Source organism: Cyprinodon variegatus, unplaced genomic scaffold (assembly GCF_000732505.1).
Source record: "Cyprinodon variegatus isolate N-32 unplaced genomic scaffold, C_variegatus-1.0 Scaffold132, whole genome shotgun sequence".
In the NCBI taxonomy this organism is placed as follows: domain Eukaryota; kingdom Metazoa; phylum Chordata; class Actinopteri; order Cyprinodontiformes; family Cyprinodontidae; genus Cyprinodon; species Cyprinodon variegatus.
In genome coordinates, this window is record NW_015150585.1 from 954088 (window position 1) to 962624 (window position 8537).

The window sequence follows — 8537 nt, forward strand, 5'->3', positions numbered from 1 at the left end:
CCCTGCGGCAACGTTTCTGTAAATTCTGTAGCTGGACGTGTGAGTGTTAGCATTACAGAGGAGCAGAGGAAAAAATACAATGAAGGTAGAAATTACAAAGGAGCCTGGACTGTTTTTTTTTTTTTTTTTTTTTTTTTTTTTTTTTCAGGAATTCTGTTTGAAAATTGAAATTCTCCAGTTAGTTTTTCTTCCTGTTTGCATTATCTATCAGCAGACAGGGCAGGAAGTTGAAGCTTTAGTGTTCTCCGCTTTGACCTGTGACCTCGTTCCAACCTCTGACCTCCTTAAAAGTCACATGACAGACTGTGCAGATGTGAATCCTGTCATGTCGAACACAAACCAGGTTCACCTGGGAGACTGCTTCCTGATCCTTCAAGTCAAAGTACTCCGAACAGGATCTGAATTTCAGATGGATCTCTGCAAGCATCTAACATCTAAAGACTTGGTATGAAATTCAGAGCTTTGGACAAGAGTGAGTGATGCATATCAAAGTAAGATATTGAAAATGACAGGACGAGTAAAGAAACCTACAGATTTAACGTCTTAGTATCTCTTTAGATGTCTGGATTTACATCCCTGTCTGTATTTATTGGTTGTTTATGTGTGGTGGAAATATTTAAGAGAGGAAGAGAAAGTGAAAGAGATGGACTCGTCTAAATACAGGGAAAGGTGAGATACAGATTTTAAAGCTGTGAATAATGTTATTTACTTCAGAATTATTTCTGTTGGTCTAAAATCACAATAAAAACCTTGACATTTATGATTCTAATGTGACAATTTGAGAAATCATTCAAGAAGTATAAAGCCTTTAATAAGGCAAAGAGACTAACTTTGGGATTTTTACAGTTGCAACTTTGAATGTTGCATAAAATAACATAAATATAAAAGGTATGTCAAAATCTATTTTCAAAAACACAGGCATATGTCACTATTGCATGTACGCCAGTATTTTGGAAACTTTCATATCCACCAAAAATTCCCAGCACTGGGTCACTTGAAATAATTGCTCCTCAGTCCTTTTACAAGTGCCTGTTCTCTAATTTGCTTCAAGCACACTTCAGTTTTAAGCTGTCAAAACACAACAGGAAAGAAGAGAAGAGCCAGCCATCATTGCTGGGTTCCTCGTGAGACAACATTCAGCTACTAACCTTGGGATAGATATAGTATTTCAAAGGCAAATGCCTCCAGTATTCAGAAATCACAAAAACTCAATAAGAAATAGTTTCTTTTTTCAGTTTCTCTCAGCCACCCCTGGCAAGAGCAAATTATTTTCAGGAACTCCGGCGAAAGTCAACAAAAAGGGGTTTTGATATGATCATGAAGGCGCTTCCTTGTGCTTGAATATCTAAATATTTATTCATATGCATACCTGACCCAAATCCAGCATGATGGAATGCAGGGAATCTGATGAACTGGGCTAAATGTAAATAAAGAGACTGAACTTAGGATAAGTGAGCCACTGCTTAAAGGGATGGTATCCTGATGCATGGATCATTTTTAGCTGTTTCTTTTTTATTATGCCTTTAGCATCTTATTGAAGTAGTACATCTTCCAATCCTTGTATAGAGTTGTGAAACAATATGAATGCCTCATTCAAAACTCAATGCCTTATTTTAGTCCATTTTTAAGGTTTTGTCCTACAGACAGACATCACTAGTTTATTTATTCAGGAAGCTAATGGATGGCACTGACTTGTTTTTGGGTGGAGACACTGGGTGATGAACAGGAGCCACAGTCAGACTTGTGGCTCCTCCTCATCCTTCTGCTTCCTATTGGTCCCAGGAGGATATCTCAGCTCCTGAGTGCGGAGGAGGACTAATCCTGTCCAGCTGGAGTTTTGGGCTAGAGAAATCAGGGCAGCAGTATTTCTAACTCTCTGGAGTCTGGATTGCATCACTGACTCTCCTCCATTTGTTCAGTGCCTTTATTTTCTAAATTCAATAGGTGTATGATCATAGTAAGTTACAGTATTAGCATTAAATGCAATGTATGTATGTAGATGTAATTAAAATGATCTTGAGAAGCAGAATTATAATGGGTAAAAAAAGTTTTTTTTTATAGGTGAAACCAAACACAACATAAACAAAACAGACCAACATGGACACCCCCAAAAGTCAGAAGTCCAAATTGAAAAGTGAAAGTAGACTATAAAAACAGCAAACAATCCACAAGAAAGGCCTTATGGGTAACTATAATCAGTTATAGAAATACACTTGGAGGTAAAGTAACAAAAACATTGTAAAATAATTTGTACATTTTATCCCATGTTTTTTCACTCAAAAAGTATCTACCGCTGAAGGCTCAACCAAAGGGAGAAATATGTTTACTTAATTATGTGTAGCACCTCATCATCAAAACAATTAGGTAGTAAACCTTACTTGGCAATAAAAGCACTTTTAAATCTGATTCTAGAAAAGAAGGAAAGATTTGACAATTTGGAACAAACTTGAAATTCCTCACCTTTTGAAATTACAAATCAGAATATGTTTTTTTTAAGGATTCTTTAAGCTGATGATTCGTTGTTTATATTTAAACAGTCACAAAAGTGTCCCATTTGGCAGGCTGCAGAAAGACAGACACAAAGGGGGAAAGACCCAACATGTTTACTCATAATTATGTTTTAAATGGACTCTGTCTGAAAGAAGGGATACTGTCACGAAATGTCTAAAAGACATTTTAAAATTGACATGTGGTCAACTTTAATTCATTGGGAATTGGCCGTCGAATATGATGTCTCAGGTAGTGAAGGGGAAATGTGTGATCTGTCAGAGCGGTTAGACTAATTAATGCTGGACGTGTATAAAGTTCGCTGACCCTGACCTCACCCACACATGCACAAAACACATTAAGTTGTCAAAGTGTCACTTTGCCGACAAGCAAGTGCTAAGTGCCCCAGCACTTCTATTATTCCTGGCTGTAAAGAGCTAAATTAGAGGCTGGCCGAGACATGGAGGGTGACAACGCTCAGCCAGTTGCTTTGTATCCACCTATTTAAAGAGCCAAAGGGGTTAGTATCTCAGAATGACTCTAAGGTAAAGGGTCACTGCCACCACCTCTAATTCTGCAGGAGAAACAAACATTTATTTGCTGACTAGTCAAGATTATACTCAACCAGTATTAAGGTGTGTGCTTTGACTAAATTCCAAGAAGTTAGAAATTCATCAGCAGTAACCTCATATAGAAAGTGGCAGCTAAACTTTGGTCATGTTTGTGTTTCCTCTTCCAAATTGTAAGAGTTCTATACATAATCACTAACAAAACAAAAATCACAAAACAGATTTAGGCACTAAGTGGCTCTAAAACGTGCTTGTTTTTTTGTCATGAAAATAATTTTTTTTTAAATATTATCCCTTTCCGTCTTCTTAGCAGTCAATTGAGGGATTTGGAGTAAAAGTAGAAATTATTTACTTCCAAGGGGACAAATCCTTCTCATTTTAACAACTATTTCTGTCAGTTCACATTGCTAAAATTAGACAAAAGGTAACATTTGAGACCAGGCCAGCTGACAGCTTTTCTAGGGTCACAGTCATTTTGGACCGACCCCGCCAATTGATTTATTGTGTTGCATGTCAGGATTATTCAAGATCATGACCTGACTTTGGGGACATACAGTGTGAGGACATACATTGAAAGCTGAGAACTCTGTGAAAGATTCGGACAGCTTCAGTTGGGGCTGCGAGTATCAGTTGTAAATATGGCACAGTGAACCCCAAACTTAACAAAGCACCAAAACTCTCATTCTGTTTTTATGTATGTTGTATGTTTAAGGTTCAACCTAGACCTTTCTTACAATTCTCCTAGAGAAGAAGCGATTTTTTTTTTAGACTATAGACTTGTTTCCATCATTTTTTGTGTCCATTTGATGTATAGCCTTAGAAGAGCAATATTTGACTGGAACTTGAATAACTGTGATTGAAAATGGGTCAGTATGTTGATGTTTCTGTTACATCTGAGGCTCTGTACCTACTGTCTGACTGTTCCTGATGACAGCAAGCTAACTGTAGAGGCTTTCACTAACAAGCAGTTCTATAACACCAAAAATTCATCATATTTTGGCTGTTATTGAGCTTTCTTTCCCATATACAACAGACCCAGGAAGTAAGGAAGCATCTGTCATGTTATACATCTAGTTCATTTGACATGAATGAAAGCTGATTGTAAAAAGATACTGCTTTAGCTCTTCTGTTGCCCATTTGAGAGTCTTTGCGATTACTTTTGGTTTCTTTTCTACAGTCATATGTATTGCTCCTATCACTGACATTTGCATGATCAAAAACATCACCATAAGGATTAGCCTGTCATGTCCGGTAGGCTAACTCAGTAAATTAAAAATGGCTCACCCACTGACTGCTTAGAGTCCCTAAAAGCAGCAGGCATGCAGGAAATGAAGGCGCACCAGAGAGTAAACAAACCATGAGATCAGGAACCCAGAGAGGCATTTAAGTCACCAGAGAAGATAATGTTTTAATGGGGCTCTATAAGTTGGCTTAAGCACCCATCTGGAATAGATTGTGTCAGAATGTGCTTGTTTCACAGCTAATGATGAGTGACGAGTCACGCTATCACACCACCCCTCATCATTATGCTTACAACCAACCCAAATACTCACACTCTCTGCTTCTTACACAGAACCTTAGAAACAATACATGTGTCCTGTACTTTCTCACAATTATTCAAGTTACAGCCTCAAACTCTAATGTAATTAATTGGGGGTTGTGACATTGACATGTTGCATAACTTTGTAGTTAAAGGGAAAAGTAAAAAATCTTTTTGAAAAGTGTGGTTTACATTAGTATTCCCCTGTACATTCCTATAAAAGACAATGCAACCAATAAACTTCAGATGTCACCTTATTAGTAAAGAGATTCTACCTGTCTGTAGTTTAACTTTAGCATAAATCAAGAGGTTATGTGAAAGCCCCAGAGGTTTGTTAAAGAAGATGAATCAACAAACTTATGAAGACTGGGAACACAGCTGACATGTCAGGGATAAAGTTGTGAATGGCAAGGTTAGATTCTAAAACACTATCCCAAACCTTGAACATCCCACAGAAAGTGGTAAAATCCATCACCTGATAATGAAAAGAGCCTAGCATTACTGCAATCCCACCAAGGCATGACCGTCGACCTAAAGTGACAGGGGTGCAAGGAGAGCATTAATCAGAGAAGCAGCCGAGAGGCCCTTGGAGCTGTACACATCTCTAGCTAAGGCGGGGGAAATCTGTTGTAGGGACAAGGCCATGCAAAAACCTGGCCCAAAATGGAAGAGTTAGAGAAGGTAAGTAATTAAAAAGGCCATGACAGGTCCCCATTTGCAATTTGGCGGAACCCATGAGGATTCAGAAAACACGTGAATAAAGGCAGTTTGCCAAACTGTATTAGGTATTTACACCTTCCAATACGACAGCATCCCCTCAATATACAGCCATGGCTGCAATACTGGTGAAGACTCTCAGTCATGCAGGTCATAGTCATTCCAAAAAAGTTAATAAAAACAAACCACTGGACTTGGTACGAAGTTTGAAGACGTTTTGCTTCCCAACCAGAAAGCTTTCTCAATTCAAAATGTTTTGAGTAGCGTTGAGTTCCAGACTTATAGAGTGGCCCAAACAAAAGCCTTGTTATGGCTTAGAAAACATGCCAATGTGACTGAAAAACAGGTCCACCCCTTAGTAATGGGGAGTCGTTGAGGTCGTTTTTGGCCTGAAAAATCGGATACTGGCCCATGCCTCTTTATAGGGGAGTCATTAGGCTCGTTGTTTTGGCCTGGCTAAACAGGCGAGATGTTGAAGGAAGTCATTTATATTAAGAGAGGAAAAAACAACTTTAAACAGAGTGGGTGGACTCAGATTTCAGCTCTCTAAAAACCTATAATGTAGGTATAGAGTTGATTCCTTACCGCCATCATCTCAATCATCTTTACCATGCAAAGGATCAAAACATCTCACCTGTTTAGCAAGGCCAACAACAACCCTAAAGATTCCCCTTTACAGAGGCACGGACCAGTATCAGGTTTTTCATGCCAACAACGATCTCAACAACTCCCCATTACTAAGGGGTAGACCGTTCAATTTGCATCTTTTCTAAGTCATAAGAAGGTTTTTGTTTGGCATGGCTATAATGGCATGGTTTAGATCAGTAGTTTTTAATCCTGGTCCTCATGTTCCACTGCTCTACATGTTTTAGATTTTTTTTTTCTCACTGCCAGACACCTGACTCCTATAAAAGAATGACAGAGGGTCTTCTGAAGCGCTTGAAGCTGCTGAGGAGGTCATGCAATCATTTGAATCAGATGTGTTCCAACAGAGAGACATCTAAAACATGCAGGGCACTGGGGTTTGAAGAACAGGCTTGGGAACTACTGGTTTAGATCAAGAAATATTTATGTGTTGGAATGGCCCAGTCAAAGGCTAGAAAACAAAATAAGAATCATTTTCCAGAAGACTTAAAAACAAGCATTGCTCTCCCATAATTATGACAATGTTAACGCTTGTAGCAGAAGGATAAACAAGAATGAGAGGTCTCAAGATGTTTAAAGGTGGTAGATATTTGAATAAATGATTGAATTAATCAATAAAAACTTTAAAATGCAAATATTAAAAATGTATGATATATGTAACTGTTATATGGATGTTAGTGCCCATGTGTGGAAAAAAAATCATAAGCCTCATAGTTGTAATGCAGCTAAAGGTGATTCCTTAAAGTATTGTCTCTGAAACATTTATAAAATGATTTATTTTTTTCTTTCACTATAAACTACTTTTGTGTTAATCTTTCTTTAAAATACCACAAAACAATAACCGGTGTATATACTATCAATAACAATGCAAAAGTGTGGAGGTTCCTTGGCTTCTCACAAACTGTCATGATCTGGCCTGTTTGATCTCCCTTAATTAGTCATTCCTTTCACCTGTGGTTTTTCCTCCCTGCCTAAATTATTTATTCCTCTCACCTGTTTCCTCTTTTTTATACTCTGTTCAGCCTGAGCATTCAGGGCCAGATCATTTTTTTTTCTGTTAGCCTGTCTGTTCAGTTTATTTTCTTGGTTCATGTCCTGGATCCTGGCGGCCAGTGGAAAGAAGGTTTTGTGTCTGTCTCGTCTCCTAATCGTACACTGTTCCTCCCCTGCTGAGTCCTCTGGGTTTTGGCTCTATATGCGGAGAGGTTCAGTTTTTATCCAAGTAAGCCCGGCTCCAAGGGGGAGACCAGTTTAAAGGTCCTGCATCAAGTTCTGGTTCCACGTCCTGTCTCAGCTACCCTCTTCCACTGAGTCTGCTCATCTGCACCTGAGCCTGTCTGCTCCTGTGCGTGACCACCTGGTCACGCTTTCGGGCCCTGTCAGACTCTGGACCCTCCTGGGAGCCTGTGGATGCCTGGAAGTCTGGATCCTGTCTCCTGTTTCTGTTCCTGCGTGATCTGGATCCTGTCCCTGTCTGTTCCTGTCTGTTCTGGATCCCTGACCAGGATCGGCTTCCAGCATGTCCTCTGGAGCAGCAGCACTTGGGGACATTCTAGGACTGGACTGTCAAACCAGGTAAGTGGCCAACTCAGATAATCATCTTCTGTCAGATGATATTTTGATGGTCACTTACCTGTGTTTCTCCTGCAGAGTTCTGTGATTGGGTGGTGCCCCGCTCCCCATCCTGCAGTGTCTGCGAGCCACAGCTCCACTTTAGTTTTTGTTAATTTAATAAACTTTTTTGAACTTTCCTACTGACTGTCTCTCCTTGAATACTGGGTCAATTTGTCCGCGTTTCATGACACAAACACTATTAAAATTTTTTTTAGATATATTTAAAACTGCACACATACCCACACCAGTTGGGTTTCACTATTCCGGTAGGGATTTTCCATTGACCTCCATTCATTTGTGGGTTAGTTAAACAGCCTAACCGTTACCCTTACCATGAACTAACCATTACAGGTACATACCTAACCCTAAGCAGAACTCAATTCACACGTTAGTGTTACCAGCCAACCTGAAGAATGGCTGGTCCCCATGATGTGGCAGTATAGGAAAAATCTGTCCTCGCCTTGTAGGAAAAACAACTACAAACCCACATACACACAGGTGTTTAGATAAAGGTGTTTACAGACAAACAAACTTAAAATATATTTCCACATTTAGCTGGGGCATCCACAAGATAGATCTTTTAAGTAGTACTGCTTATCTTTTTAGAGATATTTTGCTTATATATAGGTTAGTTGTTTGTCCCTGAGACACTTTTCCTGTTTGTTCTTTGTTATTTTATCTCTCACTCTCTCTACATGTATAAAAGTGGACTTGTAGTCACTTCACCCCTCTTTCTATCCTCTATTCTTGTCTCCTTCCTAACTTTTACTCGCCTCTCTTCCTTTCCTTTTCTCTTTTTTTCTGTTTACATTGCTTTTAAAATATCCCCCAGTCAATAAAATATCCACTAACATATATATCCACATGCATATAGATCTTTCTTTCTTTCTTTCTTTCTTTCTTTCTTTCTTTCTTTCTTTCTTTCTTTCTTTCTTTCTTTCTTTCTTTCTTTCTTTCTTTCTTTC

The 8537-nt window shown here is 38.9% G+C and overlaps 1 protein-coding gene across 2 annotated transcripts in view; it reads right to left on the minus strand.

The window, feature by feature from the left end:
- Positions 1–8537, minus strand: part of LOC107085754 (rho GTPase-activating protein 7-like) — a 104709-nt gene that overhangs the window by 42193 nt on the left and 53979 nt on the right. The gene's annotated exons all lie outside the window — the stretch shown is intronic.